Raw genomic sequence first — 21214 nt, forward strand, 5'->3', positions numbered from 1 at the left:
AAAAAGATTCGCGCATTGTTCTCGAAAGATCCAACTTTGACTCTACATGGAAAAGATTAAATAAAATAATAATTAAATATTAAACAAATTTTTTTTTCATTTAGAATTTTTTTTAATATAAATTGAAAATTAAAAAATTATAATTAAAAAAAAAATTAAAAAAAAAAAATTTTTTTAAAAACTTAAATAAAAAAAAAAAGTTTTATTAAATTTTAAAAATTAGAAACAAAATTTTTTAAATTTAAAAAAAAAAAATTTATAAAAAAAATTTTAATTAAAAAAAAAATTAAAAAGATTAATGAAATATTAAAAAAAAGTTAAATAAAATAATAATTAAATTAAAAAAAAATTTTCTTTAAATTTTTTTTTTTTAAATTAAATTGAAAAACTTAAAAAAATTAAAAAAAAAACATATTTTTCTATCTGGTAATTTTTTAAAAGCTTGAGAACTTAAAATAATGAAATAAACAAAAATATTGTTGGAATAAGTTTTTTTTTTAACATCTGGTAGATAATTTCATGACATTAATTTTTTTAATACGATATCTTGTAAATGTCCGCCGCGGCTACGAGTTATATGATCCATTCGAGCAGTCCAATTTTTTAGTAATTTTCCCTTTACATCTGAGCAATAAATCTAAATGAGCCCAATCAGCAAAGCCACGGCTGCTGGCATAAATGCAACCAACACTAAATAATATTAGTTCCAAATTTCTTTGATTTATAAAATTAATTACCCAAAATATAAATAATGGGTTGGCAACTAGGTAATTGCGGATTTAACTCATATATTGTTGGAGTTGAATTTGTAGGTTTGTAGACGTAGTACAAATGTAAAACACATTTTGTTATTGGATAGTTGGCAATTCAGCAGTCAATCAGTAAAAAAAATTTTTTGATCGGTTGGGTAGTTTTCGTTTGGCGTTCGTTGAAAAATAGAAAATCAAAAGGAACATTTTCGTCATATTTTGCTTTTTTACTTCAGCAAAGGGAAAACTGCATCGCAAGCTCATAAAAAGTTATGTGCTGCTTATGGTGACGAAGCCTTAAAAGAGCGGCAGTGTCAAAATTGGTTTGCCAAATTTCGCTCTGGTCGTCCAGTTGAAGTTAATGACGCCCTAATCAAAGCAATAATCGAATCGGATCGCCACAGTACAACACGTGGGATTGCAGAGGAGCTTCATGTGTCACAAACATGCATTGAAAATCACTTAAAACAACTGGGCTATGTTCAAAAGCTCGATAGATGGAGTCCTCACGAACTGAAAGCAACGCATTAACAGCTCCGATTTGCTAAAGAAACTTAATGAAAATAATCCATTTTTAAAACGTCTGGTAACTCGTGATGAAAAATGGGTTGTTTACAACGAAATCAAGTGGAAAAGTTCTTAGAGCAGGCCAGGTGAACCAAGTCAAAGAAAATCAAAAGTTAATATTCATCAAAAGAAGGTTTTGTTATCAGTTTGGTGGGATTACAAAGGAATTGTCTACTTTGAACTCTTACCACCCAACCGAACGATCAGTTCTGATGTCTGCATTGAACAACTAACGAAATTAAGCAATCCAATTGAAGAAAAGTGACCCGAGTTGACAAATCGAAAAGGTATTGTATTCCATCAGGGCAGTGCAAGGTCACACACATCTTTGGCCACTCGGTAAAAAGTATTACAGCTTGGTTGGAGGATTTTTCGCCACATCCACCATATAGTCCTGAGCTTGCACCATCTGTTTACTTTTTGTTTCGATCTTTAAAAAACTCTTTGAGTGGTAAAAATTGCAATAATGATGATGATGTCAAATCGTATCTGATTCAGTTTTTTGCTAATAAAAACCAGAAGTTTTATGATGCTGCCTGAAAGCTGGCAAAAGGTCATTGATCAAAATGGGCAATACCTCACAGAATAAAGTTATTTAGTTAAATGCGAAAATTGCTTTTGATTTTCTAAGAAAAATCCGCAATTACTTAGTTTCCAACGCAATAGTTTAGTCGTTTTTAAACAAGCACAAATTCATTCTATTTAGATAATAAAATACTAATTATTTCTTAAATATTTCCAATTTTTAATCAATTATTAATTTAATAATATACTACGAGCGGTATTTTACAAGGACGTAAGCCAAGATGCTTAGGCAAAATTTGGCACGTAGTCGAAGGACAACATTTTGACGTCTTCTTCACTACTTCGCTCTATGAACTTCACGCACAGATTTGTATTTTAGCAAAATATTATTAATGAAAATGAAGTATGTTTCTACAATTTGAAGGCTTTGTTCTGGCGTTAAATGATTCGTGATGGCTTTTCAAACTTTACAGAATAGAAATGTCAACACAGTTTGCCAGTCTCAGCTGCCAAATCACAGTAATCGGTATCGATAGTTCTCATGTAGCTAAAACAACACCCTATATATTGGGTAGTCGAAAAAGTCTTTTCGTATTTTGTCAATAGATGTCGTTGGAGTCATCTATCTCCAGTGCTACCAATCACATTGTATCATATCATATGGTGTTAGAAAGGTGACATTTTAAGCTTCATTTAACCAAAAAAAATTAAATTCGGAGAAGTTGAAAAAAAGTTATAGCTGTTCAAAAATGAGTGAAAATAATGAAGAAATTCGCTATATTTTGAAATTTTTGTTTAAAAAAGGGAAGAATGCCACGGAAGCCACCAATGAAATTTGTGAAGTTTACGGAGACGATGCTGTATCAGTTCGTGTAGCACAGCAATGGTTCGCTCGCTTCCGTTCTGGAAATTTCGATGTTAAAGATGCACCTCGCTCCGGTCGACCTATCGTTGAAAAAGTCGATGAAATTATGAAAAAGATTGACCAGGACCGTCACATAAGCTGCCATGGCATCGCCAAGACACTAAACATTCATCATCAAACGGTTTTGAACAATTTAAAAAGGGCTGGTTACAAAAAAAAGCTCGATGTTTGGGTACCACATGAATTGTGTGTGAAAAATTTAATGGACCGAATTAACATCTGCGATTCTTTGCTGAAACGAAATGAAATCGAACCATTTCTGAGCCGAATGGTAACAGGAGACGAAAAGTGGATCAAATACGACAATAATGTGCGAAAAAGATCATGGTGCAAGGGTGGTGGAGCTCAACAAATGGTCGCAAAGCCAGGATTGACACCTCGAATGGTTATGCTGTGTGTTTGGTGGGATTGGAAAGGAATCATCCACTATGAGCTGCTCCAGCCTGCTCTAACGAGTGATTTTACACTTTACTGTCAGCAACTGATGAGATTTAAGCAAGCAATCGAAAAAAAAACGGTCAGAGCTGATCAGCAGAAAGGGCGTCGTCTTCCATCAGGACAACGCTAGGCCACACACATCTTTGATGACTCGGCAAAAACTGGGAGAGCTTGGCTGGGAAGTTTTGATGCATCCACCATATAGCCCTGACCTTGCACCATCGGACTACCATTTGTTTCGGTCAATGCAGAACTCCCTTAATGGAGTAAAGTTGGCTTCAAGAGAAGTCTGTGAAAATTACTTGTCGCAGTTTTTTTTTTGGTTTAATAAAGTTTATTATAAATATAAAAAAAATGAGTTGAAGTTTGATTAGAAATACGAAAAGACTTTTTCGACTACCAAATGTTTACGTAAGTTTTAAAAAATATTAAAAATTGCTTATTCATTTTTGTTAGCAAGTTTTTGAGTTTAAGTTTATTTTAAGTTTGCTTGTCTGAGGCAAGTCACTCGGTGGCGCTAAGGCCCATTGTAATACCTGATTTTGATTACTATCTCCCATTGAGGAGTTTAATAAGCCAGCGATTTTTGCTAAACGGCGACTAGACTTTGGGGCAGCTTGATTTAGAACGCCAATATTTTGATGCTTACTTTTTTTTACCACATAAGCGCTTACTAGGCGCCTAAAGTGTATGCGATTTTGTAGCTCATTTTATTCATAGTTCCTCACAAAATATAACACAGCCTTACAAGCACATCACATCCAGTGTAAGCTTAAAAACTGTATGCCTGCAACTATTCAGTACACTTGAGGAAGGGAGGACAACCTGCCAAATTCACTATATATTTCGCCCTGTGGGTGTGACGTGACTTTGTGGAACGCTTTTGCCATCTCTCTCTCTCTCTCTCTCTCTCTTTTCCATCAATTTTTTCATAAATAAAAATATCATTTATGCCAACATAAACTGTTATTCATAGAGGTTTATAGGAGTTTGAACTGTAGCAGACGCCTAAATATATGCCATGTACGCCACATAACAAGTTGTGAAATTGCAAAAATACTTCACAGGAGCTCATACACACATACAATGCTACGCTTTTCATATGGAGTGCACAACAACAATGACGAACGGAGAAGTGTGACAGAAAAAACGGCCGTCAAAAATTGTAGTTAGTAAATAGGCGAAAACGCGCTGAAAGCAGACATGCCTCTAGGCGACCGCAATGTGCGAAAGTGTCGGTAGTCGTCGACAACAAACCAGCGCCACAGTCACACACGTCACGTTTTTGTCATAGACCATAGTTGAAAGCGGGCGGTATTATTGCGGAGCCTTGAACTGTACGTGCGCACTTTATACATGCACATATACATGCATACTACACACACACACACACACACGCAATGTTAGGAGCATATATTTAGACTAGCTCGCCTGGAGCGTGTTGTGTGGCATTGGTTCAACAGCAGCCGAAAACTTTCTATTCCTACCAAGAGCCTAAAACTGTGCTGTGGTGCTTAAGTGATTGCGGTTTGCTGCTAACAGCCTCGCTAGCCTAAATTATGTATGCGTGTTTGTGTGGTTGTTTGTATGCCTCGCATATATGAGCATTTTTGTGATGGAATATTTTGTTGGTTACTGCTCTTTTTTTAGCACTATCAACAAGGATTTAGTGATTGTCGTGCTTGTTACGTAATTTTCCTATTTTCGTTTTTCCGGCTTGCTTTACTTTTGCTTCATTTTGCCCTAAAAAATACCCAAAAACGTAATTTTCCCCAAGCAACAAAGCAGGCGAAAAAAATGATGGTAAGAATGTGTGTATGTATGTGTGTGTGTGTGTTGTTGCTCAGCTCGACAACCGGAAATTGGCAGAGAGTCAGATCGAGTGTGCAGTCAAAGGGACAAGTATTTCCTCTAGTCCTGCTTGTTTTCGATTTAGCACCACGCGGAGGATGCCTAAAAGTATGCTAGGCTTATTTGATCAAGGAAATACGACTGCTTTAATAGGCGGAGATTTTCTGAATGGATTCTGTGGGTTGAAAAAATGGCACATTTTTGTAAATTTCGGATGTGAAACTTCTGGAAGAAAAGTAGGAGCAAATGACAATGTGCTCAGTGTCGCTGTTCTTAAAAGTATTCCAAGATGAGCTAAGTAGCTTACTCAGTAATTAATTTGAACGCTGTAGTATAATTATCGTAATATTTGAGGTTTTTGTAAATTGTTTGTGCGTGACATACCGGCATTTGGCCGCACTTTCGATAACCACTGGTAGAATAGAAGAGCGATGCATTTTCGATCGAATAGTGGCTGCTGCTTAGCAGACAATGGCAAAAGACTAAGCGATTCTAATGAAAACCATCAGCGTTGAAAGGCGGCATAAAATTATAGGGTATTCCATTTGGTGAGATGATACCCTGCCATGCAGTACAAAAAATGGAGGAAAATGTGTATATATAATTGGCACTTACACCCTTTTTGGTGCTTGGCCGAGCTCCTCCTCCTATTTGTGGTGTGCGTCTTGATATTGTTCCACAAATGGAGCGACCTACAGTTTCAAGCCGACTCTGAACGGAACATATTTTTTTTTCATGAAGAGCTTCTTCGTGGCAGAAATACACTCGGAGGTTTGCCATTGCCTGCCGAGAGGCGACCGCTACTAGAAAAAACTTTTTCTTCATTTTAGTGCTTCACGGAAATTCGAACCTACGTTCACTCTGAATTCCGAATAGTAGTCACGCACCAACCCATTCGTCAACGGCTGCCGCTCAATAGGAAAGAAGGAGGACATTAAATTCTTTTAGAAAATTCGGAAACTATGGAGGTAATTTTCGGGCACTATTAAACACCTTTTTTCAATTCTATTGTACTTTTAGGTGTACTTTTTGTATCGTGGAGGTTGGGCGCAAACAAATGTTTTATTTATTTATTTTTTTTTATTTTTTTTGTTTTTTTAATTTTTTTATATAAAGGGGGGTTAAATTTCAAGGGCCGATGTTGAATGTGAACCACACCTAAACGTCAACGACGCCGCTGGACTTCTTTCTTTGGGGTTATTTGAAAGAAAAGGTGTATGTCGATAAGCCAGCAACAATTCAAGAGCTAAAGGACGAGATAATTAGGCACATTAACGGCATAGAACCTCAATTATGCCTCAGCGTCACCGAAAATTTAGACCATCGGATGGAGGCGCGCCGAGGCTGGGGCGGCGATTTGGCCGATATTTTGTTCCATGCGTAATTGAGTCATACCAATATTATCGTAATAAAGAGAAATGACAATAATTTCCTAAAAAAATTGTATTTTATTCAAAATTAACACCGGCCCTTGAAACTTAACCACCCTTTAGATAAGGAACTATTTGCATTTGGTGGTCTTTGGAGGTGTGCCGCCGAGGCCGCGATGGCTATTTGACCGATATTTTATTCCATGCCTAATTGAGCCATACCGATGGTATCATAATAAAGAGAAATGACAATAATTTCCTAAAAAAATTGTATTTTATTCAAAATTAACTCCGGCCCTTGAAACTTAACCACCATTTATTTTAAATTTTTTTTTATATTATTTAAATTTTTTTCTTTAATTTTTTTTTCAATATTTTAAAATTTTTTTGTTAAATGTTTTTTTTTTATTTTGTTTTATTTTTTTAACTACACTTTGTTTTAGCTTATTTCAAATGTTTTTTAAATCAAGTATCGTGAGAAACGTCTAGGATTAAGCTAAGATGAAATGTCAGTCTCTGAAGTCAACTGCATACTTAGGCCAGAGATGGCGGTTTTGTGTGATAACAAAATCTGATTTTTCCTAGTGAATCTCATAAGTCTCTTTCAGTCAATACCTGCCAGCCGATGGTGTCACAAGATCCTGCACAGTGATGATGAGAGATCAGCAACAGAGATGGTGAGAGATAATTTTTTCGTTCCAACGATTTCTGTGACGTCTTCGAAAAGCCGCATTTCTGTGTGCTTGCCTAGCAAGCAGTCCCCAGTGAGAACCTTCAAGATGTACACCCAAGGTCTATGTGCCTAGGTATGTCCTCAATTATCAAAGAGTTCATAACTCATATTCGTCTCCAATATATAATAGTTTTAGCTAAGTCTGCCTTGAAATATGCGAGGCTGCGCTCCGTCTTCATCTTTCGCTAGCATCCCTAAAATGAAATTGTCTGGATAAGGTTTTACAAATAGCTTACGCTTTACCGAAGCGTTCTTTTCTAGAAATAAACTACTTAGACGTACCTCGCCTGCATACTCATTTTCCAACCAGTTTTCCTACAAGTCCCTGCAACCCATGTACCAATGTGAGGTGACAATTCAGCACAAGCTTTGATTTAAAAGTGGCAAAGTACAGAGTCGAAATCTACACCTGACTATCAATGAAGATATATTTTTCACCAGATTAGGTTCTGAACTCTATTCACTGACTCCATAATGGCCTGTATTTCAGGCTAAAAAGCGCTGTAGGGATTGGATAATCGAAAGGAATGGCTTAGAAGTCGGCTGCCTCCTATCCTACCGTAAAGTTTAGAACAATCTGCGTAGGTAGCTATGGTTGGTTGATTGGTTGGTTGGTTGGCTGGTTGGTTTAAGTGGTGATTCTTCCAAAATCCAACTAGCGCTTCCGCACCTTTTTGTTGCCACATCCTCGTTACCAACTCGTTTACCAGTTATTTACAGCATGACTATATCCAGTCTGTGCGGTTCAGGAACCTTATCAGGTTGCTGACAGCTAAGCCAGACAGCTGTTCCAGACTCTCAAACAACGGTTTATCCAGGGTTAACATTCTGTCCTTCCATAGGGCAGGGCATTCACAGAGGAAGTGGAAGATTGTTTCCTTTTTCTTGTTTACAACTGTAACAGTATGTTGTGTGAGGGATACCCATTTTGGCTGCTTGTTCTCCCACAGACCAATTGATATTAAAAACAGTAGCTGCTTCTCCACACTTTCCTTCTTAGACGGTTTGTGCCGTAATTGTGCTCAAAAATGAGGTCATAGCCAAGTAATCTGTGCTGCACATCAAAATTGTAAGTACCCCAGAATTTCATGACCCCTCGGGTATGTCTCTTTCAACCTGCAGCTCAGCCACCATCGGTCGCTTAAATCAATGGTAGTTTGCATTTATGGCGGCTTATAGAAATCGTGGCGCATTATTGAGTTGTGTTTTGACTTCAGCTGAGCGTGGAAATTTAGCTTTATTTGAGAGGCAGAGAAAGATCTCCATTTATTTTCGCTATAGTGACCAACGGTGGTTTGTATGCACTCGCGAAGAGGACGCGATCCACTTTAATTGAGTTGATACTAAAGCCGCACAAAAAAAAAAAAAAAAAAAAATTGGCGCCCACACCTCTGTTAGGAGTGTGGCGGAGCTGCTCCTGTTAATTGTGGTGTGCGTCTTCATGTTTTTCAACAAATGGAAGGACCTACAATCGACTACGAAAGGCAACTCGTTTTTTACGAGTATCCTTTTCATGGCAGAAATACAATAGGCTTACCACTGCCTACCGAAAATCCTTCGCTATTAGAAAAGATGTGTCTGTTATTTTGCTGTTTCATGCACTTAGATTCGAATCTGCGCGCTCTTGAATGGTGGTCACGCACCAATGCATTCGGCTACGGCGGCCGCAATAGGTGCATACAAAGTAAGAGCTTGTGTAGTTTAAATTTGTAGCATATTTTTAGCAGATCTTTGTTTTTTATAAAAGCTGAATGAGCTGTGTCTTCGGCTGAAATTGTCATGCGATTACTGCAATTTATTACTGGCTCCTATCTCTGCGATCAAAACTTCAAACGAATGCCTTGGACTCTTTTTAAATATTTCGAGTATAATTTAAGGCGCTGAAGAGTTTGTTTTGTGTGCCTGCCTTTCGCTAAATAACAGGTGGCGCAAAATTAATCAATTATGGAAAGATTTATAATATTTGCAAATATCGTCCTACGGCAATCATATTTGACACTTGTGAGCTAGACAGCTGCAGCATACAAACAGACAAGCAATGGAGCACATAAGGGTCAAAATAAAGATTTCCGTCATTCAAAATATTTTTTTTTTTAAGTAAAAAGTTGAATGGTTAATTGTGCGATTTAATTAATTTAACTAATTTAATGTGTTTGTTATTATTATAGCTTTACCTATGGGCAATAAATAAATAAATTGTAATACATAATTTTAGGCGCTTAACATTTATTATCGCTAAATCGCTGTTTGTGGTATACAAATTGGCCTTTATATCAAACTATTGTCGTTGCAAAGTGTTACTTCTTATAATTAAAGCTCCGTACTTAAATTTTTCTTACCTTTACTTGAAAAATCCGTTGCTATCCGCTCTTAAATTTTTGTCGCTCTGCACGTAACTTGACTTTGCAATCACTTTCCAATTTCCAAAAACAAATACTTCCACGTTGCCTATGGATTGTAATTTACACTTATTTAATTGCACTCTTTGTATAGCATAACTCTAGGCGCACATACGTTCAAAAACTCAACTATCTGCGTCATTTGCTAACAGTTGCAAAATTCTAATTTCAAATTTATATGTTTCGGTTATATAAGAATTGCGTACACTTTAAAGCGTCCAGCTTCTAAAATTTCATTATCCTGCTCAGAACTTTTAAACTTTCCTTTGCACCTTTCACAATTTGATACTCAACGCAAGTAATCCAATAAAGGTTGGGAACTTCTTATGCGACTCTCCAAAAGTATGCAACACTTGCTGTCACGTCAGTCACTTGGACAGGCACTCCACAAAGTTTCACCGGCTAGAGTACTAGCGAACGCTCATTAGTAGAATTTCACTAGGAACAGCAAATGTAATTATCTATTACACCCCACTTTGTTGGCGTATTTCACCAAATTCAACGAAACATCAATGCATACTTTTCGGATGCGTGCTGCTTTAACAAAGTGATTTAATTTTAGCCAGTTATTTGCTGCACATTCGATTTTGATACAACAACTTTTCGCACTACTTTCACAATCTCGTTTTTCATATAAATTCTTTTACTTTTTATTGCGTGCGTTAACTTTCTCTTTGCTTCAGCACCAGCACCGTTTTGTTTTTGTGCGTGCGTTGAGTATTTTTTTTTCATTAAGTACCCGGGTATTTTTTCTCAAATTTTTCTTTGCAATATTCCTGATCGTCCGTACGGACGTAAACTCTGCACAGTACTGAGCTGGGGATGCGTCTAGGACATGCTTTTAAATACCACGCAACCAAAGCATATCTGTTGGTTGAGCAAATTCGAGAAAAACAACAACGGAAAAAAACTGAAAACAAACAGCTGCTGCTGCTCTTTGTGCTCGCATAGCGCATTCACAGCGCTTACAGTCACCAAGTCAGTCCTCAGCAGTGCCCTGGCTGGTGTGCTTGCTTTCATTGACTGCTTTGCTGCTGCTGGTGCTGCTGCTGCTGCTGCCGTGCTAAGCCGGGCTGCTTGCCAAGCAAACGCATTGTCTTGCTGAGTGTCCTTGCAGCGTCGCTCAGTTGGAATTGCGCACTCATGGTATGTGCGCTCTTTTGCTCTCTCACTCTCTCTGCTTCTCATTTTCGGACAGCAGGTTATTGCGCGCCTATAGCTATGCCATACCTTGCTTGCTGTTTGCTGTACAGGAATTTTTTGTTTACATTACTTGCTTGCTTGCTATGCCTGCTCTCAATTGATTTCTCTCACGCGCTCTTTCTCGCGCTCACTCTCTCTTTCTCTCGCTCGCGCGCGGTGTCACTTAAATGGTCGCTCTTTTCGGCGGATAATTTTTTTCCGAATTCTGGATAAAATCGTGCGCTCTTTCGGAGTACTGCGCCGTGCAGTATGCTACAGCTCTAGCGGTTGCTGCTTTTTTGTATTTATTGCCGCAGCTGCTGCTGCTATAGTTTTTTGGCTTTATCCTATTTTGTTGGCTACATCCGTTTCTTCTTGTTAACTTTGTGCTAGTGGAGCTACTTATTTTTTGGCTGAGATTCGAAATCAATGTCGCTGACGTCGCCACCAGCGCTCATGTCGACGTTCTCGCTGTTGTCCTTGTCGCTATTGCTGCTAGTTCTGCTGGCGTTGTTGTTGATTGTTGTTTTTTTGCTTTTGTTGTTGCAAGTGCTAGCAGCAGCAGCATCGTCAGCAGGTCGGGTCGTTTTCGCCGTCACATTCACCTGTTAGCATGAAGTCCTTGAAAAATGTTTACGCAAGTATGAGCACTGTTTGTGTGCGCGTAAGTTGGTTGGTTGTGTGTGTATTCGCCTTTCTTTTACATGCGTTGCGCTACTCTCTTGCCCTTGCGTGTAGCTGTGTGCGTGTGTGTGTGTGTGTGGTGTCAAATTACATTTAGCCGTGGCTCCCTTGCTTCGCAATGCCTGCAAGCGCTTGCATTGTATGCGCTGGACTTTCATGCGGATCAAAAAGGATGAATACTCACACATGCTCACGTATTGTAGATGTATGCGAGGGTTTGTTGTTGGTGCTTAAAGTTTTGATTGTTTCCCTTCTTGGCTAGTTGCAGTTGCCTTCGGTGTTGCTTATTGATTAGTCGGAGTGTTGCTGCGCTTGGGTGCTGTCATTCGCGTATGTGTGTATATGTATATATCTTTGTATGTATATGTGTGTTATTTACATACCACTCATTTCATTTGCTTTAATAATTGTTCTCATTATCATCATTGCTGCATTTTCACTATAAAAGCAGTTCACTTTTGTTTAAGACGTAATTAATTCATTCACGTTAATTCGAGTCCTCCAGTCTCTGTCCTTTTGGTGCACTTCGCTTCGATTCGCTGTTGGTAATTCACTTCCTGCCTTCCCTCTCATTCCTTCACGTCCTTTCCTGCCTTTCCTCTCACTCCTTCACTTCCTTTCCTGCCTTCCCTCTCATTCCTTCACTTCCTTTCCTGCCTTCCCTCTACATTCCTCTACTTCCTTTCCTGCCTTTCTTCTCATTTCTTCACTTTCTTTCCCGCCTTTCTTCTCTTTATTTTCACCGCTCCTTTCTTTCTGAAGTTTCAGCTATAATGATTGAAGCCTTTGACGCTTACAGCTTAAGCTATGTAAAGTTTGTACTGAATCCTTTTTGCCTTCCTTTCTCTGCTGAACTTTTGTCTCTTCTCCATTTTCCAATTGTAAGTTATTAAATAGCCCTTGTGGATTTAGCAAGTTTGCAAATACTTTGAGTTGTGTATCGCAATTGCGCTGATCGCTCACTTCTACCTGCTTTGCAGAGTTTATTCATCCTGGTAAGTGGTTTCCTATGTCCTCTTACTAAAGTATGGTCATTGAATATAACCTGCATTCATGGAAAATGGTTTGCACTTCAAAATGTATTTTGTATTAAATGGAGTTGGTAGTGAGATTTTGTTTGTTGGTTGCTAATTAGTGAAGTTACTATGCAGCAGGTGTGCTTTGCAGAACTGAAGGGGAAGGAAGTAACAAAAGAGGAGTTTGAAATTGAACTTTCCAGATAAAATGGCATTTCTTTAAAGAGTTTTTCAACCCCATTCACCGGAGACTATTCTCATTCATATAAATACGTGTCGCCAATATGTTGTATCAATTCCAATCCATACTCACATATACAGTCTGTTTAAAAAGTGTTTGCTTAAACAATTTTTTATTGGCATTTAATATATTAACTTTTTTTATTTTACTGAGAAAGTGATACTTTTTTTCAGGATCAACACAAAAATCGTATAAATTATTATTATTTTAAATCATTGGGTATAATTTCGTGGACATTTGTGCAGGAAATTTATTTATTTTTGTCAAATGTTTTTTTTTATTTATTTATTAAGTCTGTAGTTAAATAGCGTTAAAGACGGTAAAGAATACAAAATTACTTGAAACCATTACAAATAATTCGTAGGTTTCAAAATATTTGAAATAAAAACTATTTAGGGGTTTGGGTCAGTCAGAATTTTCAAAAATCGGGTGTTTTTGTTTTTGCATTTTCTTAAAATATAACATCTTAAAAGTATTGTGTGAAAATTTGAATTGAATCCACCAATACTTTTCGAGTTCTTCAGAGAGCTGGGCCGCTCCGGAGCAGATAGCAAAACTTTAAATGCATTTTTCTCAAAACTGTTTTTTGAACTGGTGATAACTGTGACTCAAAAACCGCTTTGTAGATTTGAATAAAATTTATACTCCATATTTTTTAAACAATTTATTCTCGGTTTTTTTCTCGAAAATCTGAAAAATATTTCCTGAGGCCGCCATATTGTTAATTTTGAAAAAAAAAACAAAAAACAAAACTTCGATCAGGCACAAGATTATCTATTAATAAAACTAATTTCTCTTGTCCGATTGATTTTAGATGAATCTCCAAGGACTTGCGATGATTCCCGCAAGGAACTTCTGGAGAAACGGCCTCCACACAAACAGCGATAACTTTTACAATTACTAATTTTTTTTTTTAATTTTGCTGAAGTCAAGTCGCAACATGATGTACGAGGCGTGTTCAAAAAGTATCGCGATTTTGTGTTTTTTTTTTTTAATTATTTATTTGTTCATTAAAATCTATTTTGTCCCCTTCAAAGTAATCCCCATAAGATATTATGCACCTGTGCCAATGTTTTTTCCAATCTTCGAAGCATTTCAAAAAATCATTTTTTTTATCTTGTTCAGCTCCTTCGATGCCTTCTTTATCTCCTTCTTTAGCGTCGTCCTTTCATGGGCCTCTTCAGTTTCGGGGAGTCAGGAGGGTGGCTGTGGCTGTGTTGTTTTTGGCCAAAAAGTCGCGCACAAGCAACGATGTGTGAGCAGGGGCAGGTTATCGTGTTGCAAGAGCCAATTTTTGTTCTTCCACAAATCCGGGCGTTTCTGGCGGATTGCGTTGCGCAAATTGCACATAACTTGCAGGTAATATTCCTTATTTATCGTTATACTCAGTGACAAGAACTCATTATGCCCAACGCCCCTGCAATCGAAGAAAACGGTAAGCAAAACTTTTACATTCGACCGAACTTGACGCGTTTTTTCGGTCTTGATTCGTGCAGCAGCTTCCATTGAGATGATTGAGCTTTGGTTTCCACGATTCGTCACCAGTTGTGACCCTCTGGAGCAAATTTGGGTCGTCGCGGACAGAGTCCAACTTAGTCCAGTTAGCAATGTTCATGCGAAGCTGCTTTTGGTCGAAATTGAGCAGTTTTGGTACGAATTTTCCGGCGACCCGTCTCGTGCGCAAATGAAATGAACACGATAATTTTTTTGGGGCTCAGACTTCCCCTAACCCTTTAAAGGTAGGAATTCTGGAGTGGAAAAAATACCTTTGACAGAGAAAAATCAAGCGGCATAGCATTGCTTAGGGATTTAAACTCTCTAATTGTATTATAAATTGGAGCGCTCATTAAATCTAATCCGCTTTAGCAAGGAAGGGAAAGCAACAACACTTTTAATAACGTCGTAGGTAAAAACATATACTTACAGTCTGTGTCAGAAGAAAATAACCGATTTGTTTCTTGCGACTTCAAGATATATTTCGTTTTGCCAGTGCTGACTCAGGTTAGTGTCGTTCGAAACTTTTCCGTAAACGCAACAAAAATGAATGGGAAGCAAACGACACGTTTCGAGGCTGTATTTTTATGGAAACAAGAAAATGGCGTCATAGTAATGAACTGGCTTTCCCAGTCCCTAGACGCCAACCCCATTGAAAATATGTGGGTATTTATGAGAACGCATCTTGCCGCAAAGCTAGTCCACGATTTAAAGCAACTCGTGCGTCAAGTTCGCAATATCTAGTCCTCTGTCGACGAGCTACGCAGAAAAGCTAGTTCAAAGCATGTCGAGAAGATCCCAGGCTATACTCGACAACGTTGGAGCCTACACGGCTTATTGAGTAAATGCAAGTCGTAGTTTTGTACATACTTTCAACAAACGCGGTTCCTTTTCTCTGACACTTGTGCTAGGGCTATCTTTCCGAGCAGGCAAGATTGGATTCACCTTCATCCGGATCGGTACGGATCTATATCCGCTTTTTCCACTGACAAATGCAAGATGGAATCTGGAGTGGGAGCAAGGGTTTTCTGTAAGTCAGCCAATATTTCAGTCTTCTTTAAACTGCCGGAAACGAGCAGCGTTTTTCAGGCAGAGGTCTTCGCAATCCTGCAAGCATGCAAAATGTTTAGGGATCGCTGTTGGGAGAGAGACATTAAAATTTCAAGCTGCGATCAAGGCCCTGTCGCCGCCGTATTGCAGCTCTCTTCTGCTTAACTCCTGTAAGGAGGAGCTCAAACGTCTCGAACGTGCAGAAAACATTTCCCTTATTTGGGTTCCTGGGCACAGGAATATAGAGGGAAGTGAAATTGCCAATGAGCTTGCCAGGAAGGGGTCGACAGAACCGGTTTCAGTTCTCCCCTTCTCATACATCGGTGTCCTCTTGACCGTTGTTAAAGGGAAACTGCACAATTGCTTTCTCAAAACAGAGCAAGACAGATGGAAGTCTGTCTCATCGTGTGCTATTTTGAAAACACTATGGCCTCAATACGATAGAAACAGGACGCTTAAGGTGATCGGAATTCCCCGCCATTCAATTTCCAAACTTATTGCGGTGTTCACTGGTCACTGGGTGATCGGAACTTATGCGGAGAAGCTTGGAATTCCGTACAACCCCTATTGCAGAAGCTGTGGGGATTTTGCAGGGAAAGATAGTGCTGAGCATTTTTCTCTTCAAATGCCCGGCTCTGGCGGCTAGGCGCTTGAGATTCCTTAGCGTGGTCTTTGGGGATTGCTTGAGGAAATTTTGCTGCCTAGCTTCCTTTTCTCTCCTTTATTACATCAACAGCACTGGGTGGGTGTAGATGGTTTTCTCTTCCCTAATTTTGTTGCGGATAGTGATCCACACTATGGCATCAAAACGGCACGTGAGTGCAACTTGAAGTGCACCCATGGTACTCTTGTCATCTAACCTACCTACCTACGGATATGTGAGATTTACGAGGAGGATTTAAGAGCATCAGGTGAGCGTAATACGATGGCATGGGATCTCTAAAATTTAGACAGTAAAGTGCGAATTTCAGATTCAAATTTTCTGAACACTTTCTATTTTATTATTTATTGCCAGCTGATTATGTGATATCCAAGTAAATACCGCATACTCCAAATGCGACCGAATCATCGACGGAAATAATAAGTTAAAATTATGTGGGTCTCAATAGAAGCGCAGCGTCTTACAAAGCCCAACAAAGGGAAGGTCTTTGCCGTTATATAATTAATGCGCTTGGTTAATATCATCGGTCCAGGAGCTTTGTGGTTTTCAATGATCTCATCCGGGCAAGCGGTGGGTCTATGGCGTCTTTCTTGGTGACTTTTTGCAGCCACACAACTGCCTAGTTTGCGAATATGAAGCTGAAAGTAATTCTTTATACTACCGCTCCCATATGCTGACTTGTTTGTATGTGGAGATCGCTGCGAGCTTCGTCTTTTAGCGGTTTGATCGATTCGCCAGTCGACGCATTGTGCGGTAAATGCGTTGGTAAATATTACAAAACTGAAAACAAAAACAATGTTCTGTCATGTTTTGCCCATAGAAGAAATTAGGAGGTACCCTCAGAAAAAAACATTGTGCTCTTGGTAAAGTACCGACTTGTGTAACTATTTTCAAAGCTGACAAAACCGGACTACAGACCAAGCTCGTTTTCGGTCTAACAACCGGTTTAGCACACTGAAACAACAGCGAACTGAAACAACAGTAGTACATTCACACGGTGCTGCAGAATTTTGTGGCATTCGAAGCAGAAAAAGATGCATCAGCAGCAGCACTGAACGCAACTAACAAAAACAGTGTGCATATTTTTCATTTAGGGTCTTTCAAAAGGGTCTTTCAAAAGACACGCAGAGATGTTGTATTAAATTAACAAATTTATATGTTTTCAGTTTTCACTATTTTTAAGCGTATCAAAATAGGGTTCTTAACAACTATATGTGAAAAATAGTATCATCTAAATGTTCACCATGCGCACGTCTACAGGTCAAATCCGCCAAACAGTCGGTTCATGAACGCCACCTAATTGTTGAGACCGTAGATCGATGTTGTATCTATTCTCGACATAACCAGTTTCTGGCAACTTTTTTATCAATCTTTGAATTCTCGACTCATTCAGATGATTATTTCTACAGAAAAACAAACATTGTTTAGCATTCGCCGTTAAGCCAACGAAGATGGACTGGTTTGAATAAATAAACTCGAAGTTATCAGATCTCCTGTCGTTTCTATTTTAGCTCAGTCTTTTTTTATTTTAGACTTCACCTTGTATGTCTCTCATTAACTCATATAAAATGTTCTAATCTGAGCGCCAGCTGCATGAATATAATCAATCTGAGTGTAGTATCTACAATGATCGCATGTTATCTCTAAGCCAATCAAAAATTTATGAACTCATGGACAACCTAAATCATATTGAAGATGTTATCAATTCAATTTCTAATCTTCATTCTAACATAAACACTAAAGCTGCTGATAATAAAATTGCAACAAGACCAAAGGCGAAGGCCAAAGAACTTAGCAACGCTCGCAGAGCTACCAATCTGGCTGTGCCAGCTCTCGGATCAAAAAGCAACACTTAAAACTCACTAAGTAAGTTTCACTGTCAACAAGGACCGATCACTCCGCACACCGACTCTACTCAAGAATGATAGAAACAAGATTGCGCCCACGAGAGGGCTACGTCAAACACACAGTCAAAAGCCTAAATAGGCGACTTACGGCCGATGAGCGCAAAGAAGAAAACATGGATAAGTAGGAAAATCGCTGGGACCAAAGGGAAATAGACCCACAGACTTTTCGGTAGCGTGCAGACATGGCCAAACGGATTTCTACCTGATACAATTCCAGAAGGGATATGGCTGCTTCAGATAGTATTTTCAAAGACTTGGTCTTAATGGTGCAATTGACTGTTCGTTCTGCGGTAGTTGCAGTGAAAATGCGGAACATATCTTCTTTTCCTGCACGAGAAATGTGTTCGAAAGGACAACTATAGAAACGATAGAGAAAAGAAAGAGTTACGATATGTAGTATAGTAAAGCACGTGATGCAATCGAAGTTGGTGAGGGCCGAAATGAAATACTGATCTGCGAATGCGCTACAAGGGCTGCCGAAGAAAGAATGGCAGCGCAGCATAGGAAAGAGACAACCAAACAATGGAGAATAGACTAATGTGTAAATGAAGAGTCGTACTGGTCCAGCTTCGCCCTGCGAAGCAATGTCTAATGGCCGTACCGCAGGACAAAATTAATGCTATAGTGGTCGGAATTAGGGGTTTAGTATGATACTTAACACCTGGGCTGAAAATATTGATGGCACTTGATTTATTGAATTCACCTCTTTTCCAGTTAGTACTCAGCTTAAAAAGACAGCTGCAATTTCATGATATTCCATTCATTAGCTCGTGAGTTATTGTGCTAAGAGTTACGCCACTTTTGCTATTCACAAAACATTTAATTTCATACTGCTAAGGGGAAAAATACCGTTGAAGCGAAGCAATGGCTTGAAAAGTGTTATGGTAATTCCGCTCCATCAGAAACAGCAATAAAACGATGGTTTGCTAACTTCAAACGTGGTCGTAGATACACCGATGATGCACAAGACCAAATGAGGCGGTATCACCAGACAACATAAAAAAAAATCCACGAAAATCGTTTTGAATGATCGAAAAGTGAAGTTGCGTGAGTTAGCTGTCCTCGTAAACATATCAAAAGAATGTCTTGTCTTTATATTGCATAAGCATTTGACTATGAGAAAGCTCTATACAAAGTGAGTGCCGCATTTGCTCACTGTTTTGATTCATCAAGACAACGCACCGTGTCACAAGCCAACCAAAACAATGGCAAATCGGCATTAATTGAACTTCGAATTGCTCCCACATCCTCCGTATTCGCCAGATTTGGTTCCCCGCGACTACTGGCTGTCCGCAGACCTAAAAAAAATACTCGCGGGTAAAAAATGTCTCTCAAATGAAGAGGTTATTACTAAAACTGAGGCCTACTGAGGGCGCTGAAGTCGGTACTGTATACCCCGCTCATCCTGAATCCGTTACAACACCTCTTTCGTAGGCTCGAAATACTGCTGCTGCAGTTGTTGAATGCGCAGATGTAGTCTCTTCACGTATTACCAACACTTCGTTGCGTGTTCCCAGCTCCTCAATACAGCGTAAGAGCAGAGGAAATAATAAAATTCTCGTTGGTGCAAACGTCATTGCTCGCTTAATATGGTTACACCTGTCTTCTTTTAACCCTCCGTTGGACACCCAGGTCTGGCCAGACTTTCGATATGAATTTAAGATATTTCTATTATAGCTCACGACTTTAGCTTCCAAGTAGCTTCCTAAATTTGAATTTCTATCGATTTGTGGATATAATGTTCTAAAAAATGTGCTCGAAAATGCCAGTCCCGGGTGCTTAACCGACGATTTTAGGAAAGGTGTGCAGAAAGTATCAGCAGAAAGTGTTAAATAAAAAAATTACCGTATTTGAAGTATTGACTATTGGCATCGAGGCGTCACTTTTGAAATACCCTTGACTGTGGTGCACAAACCGCTTTTGTTGCGCTCCTCTCTGTACATCTGCACATAATGAATAATTATTTGATGCGCTAAAACCACAAAGGCACACAACCACAGCAGCTGCAACTAGAATCAAAGTCAGAGAAAGCGAGGGAGAAGGAAGAAGTGTGAATATGTGCGAATGTTTGATGCTATTAATGCACCACAATTGCAGCGCCACATCAAAGAAGCAACATAACGGTGTATAATGCTATTGATAGACAGTGCAATGATATGGCAAAATTCTAAGCCAACAAGCAAATCAAGCAACAACAAGTGCAAAGTCAGACAATAGTAGAATATCAAATGTCAGAGACAAAATAATTTTCATATCTATGAATATGCGCTTGTGTGTGTGCGTGTGTGCATGTGCATAAATTAAAAATGTGTTGCATGCAGCAATTGTGCAAGTGCATTGCACAAATTCGTAGACGCATGTGTGAGTGTGTGTGTTTGTATGCTTATGCATGTGTTTGTGCTGGCTGATGCTTTGGCAGCCAAGACAATTGGTTGATGACGCTGTTGTTGTACAAATACGAATGCATTTGCGGGTTGTTGACTTTCCGTATTGCTGCTACTGTTGCTGCTGATGATTTTGCAACTGTTGTTGACAGCGTACGAGCAGAAATTGCTGTACAGCCCAGCAGGTAAATCACATTCAACTTGTTGTCAGCAGCCAGTCGCCGCCATCAACAGCGGTTGATCACTCATCATCGACTCTGTTGACTGGAAGTCATCGTGCATGCAGCTACACTTTAATGTTCGCATCTACTAAATGTGTATGTGTGTGTGTGCAATATGCGGTAAGCATGTATGTATGTGTGTGTGTGTGTGTAAGAGGCGTGAACTTATACGGGTGCATACATAGATGGCTATTGTTTGCACTCACTTTATTTGTTAGTTTGACTTTTCTGGCGAATCTGTTTGTTCCTTGCGCCTGCCGGTAGGCTTCATAATATGTTTGTCTAGTTCAAATGCTGCGCTGACATTTGCCCCTATATCCAAAGAGGCATGCATTTTGCCATTCTTGCAGCCACTCCCGTAGTACTGCTGCCAGTAACATCAATAACAACCGACCGATAATCGAGATGCCTTTGTTGATGCATTGTCCGGTGATCCAGTTGCGGCTGAATGTGTGGACTCGTTCGTGATTGCACAAAAGTGAGGTTCGTCTCGGACGGAAAGTGGGAGTACATTTTCAGTTCTGATATGAAATTGTGGTTTGATGCAACGCACTTGGCAATGCGATGTGTAATTTTTAAGTGATTTCTATTGTTGGTTTTGTGAGGGGGGCAATTTTATGTTGTTCGACTACTGGCGATTTTGGTATCGAAAGAATTTCAGGAATTGCTGACCACAACAGGCAGTATTACCACTACTGCAACTACTACTACTACAACTAAAGGGTGATCAATTTTGAGGCATCGGATTTTAAATTGAAATAAAATTAAAACAAAAATTCAAATTGGTTGGGTAATCTTTATTACTTATCCCTTTCAA

The 21214-nt window shown here is 38.9% G+C and overlaps 1 protein-coding gene across 1 annotated transcript in view; it reads right to left on the reverse strand.

The window, feature by feature from the left end:
- The window catches only part of LOC128855463 (uncharacterized), a 147488-nt gene extending 137104 nt beyond the window's left edge, over positions 1-10384 (reverse strand). Inside the window, exon 1 of the mRNA XM_054090388.1 lies at positions 9498-10384. The gene's annotated coding sequence lies outside the window, so the exon portion shown is untranslated. The remainder of the gene's footprint in view (positions 1-9497) is intronic.
- Between the last annotated feature and the right edge of the window lie 10830 nt (positions 10385-21214).

The sequence above is a fragment of the Anastrepha ludens genome, chromosome 2 (assembly GCF_028408465.1).
Source record: "Anastrepha ludens isolate Willacy chromosome 2, idAnaLude1.1, whole genome shotgun sequence".
Lineage (NCBI taxonomy): Eukaryota > Metazoa > Arthropoda > Insecta > Diptera > Tephritidae > Anastrepha > Anastrepha ludens.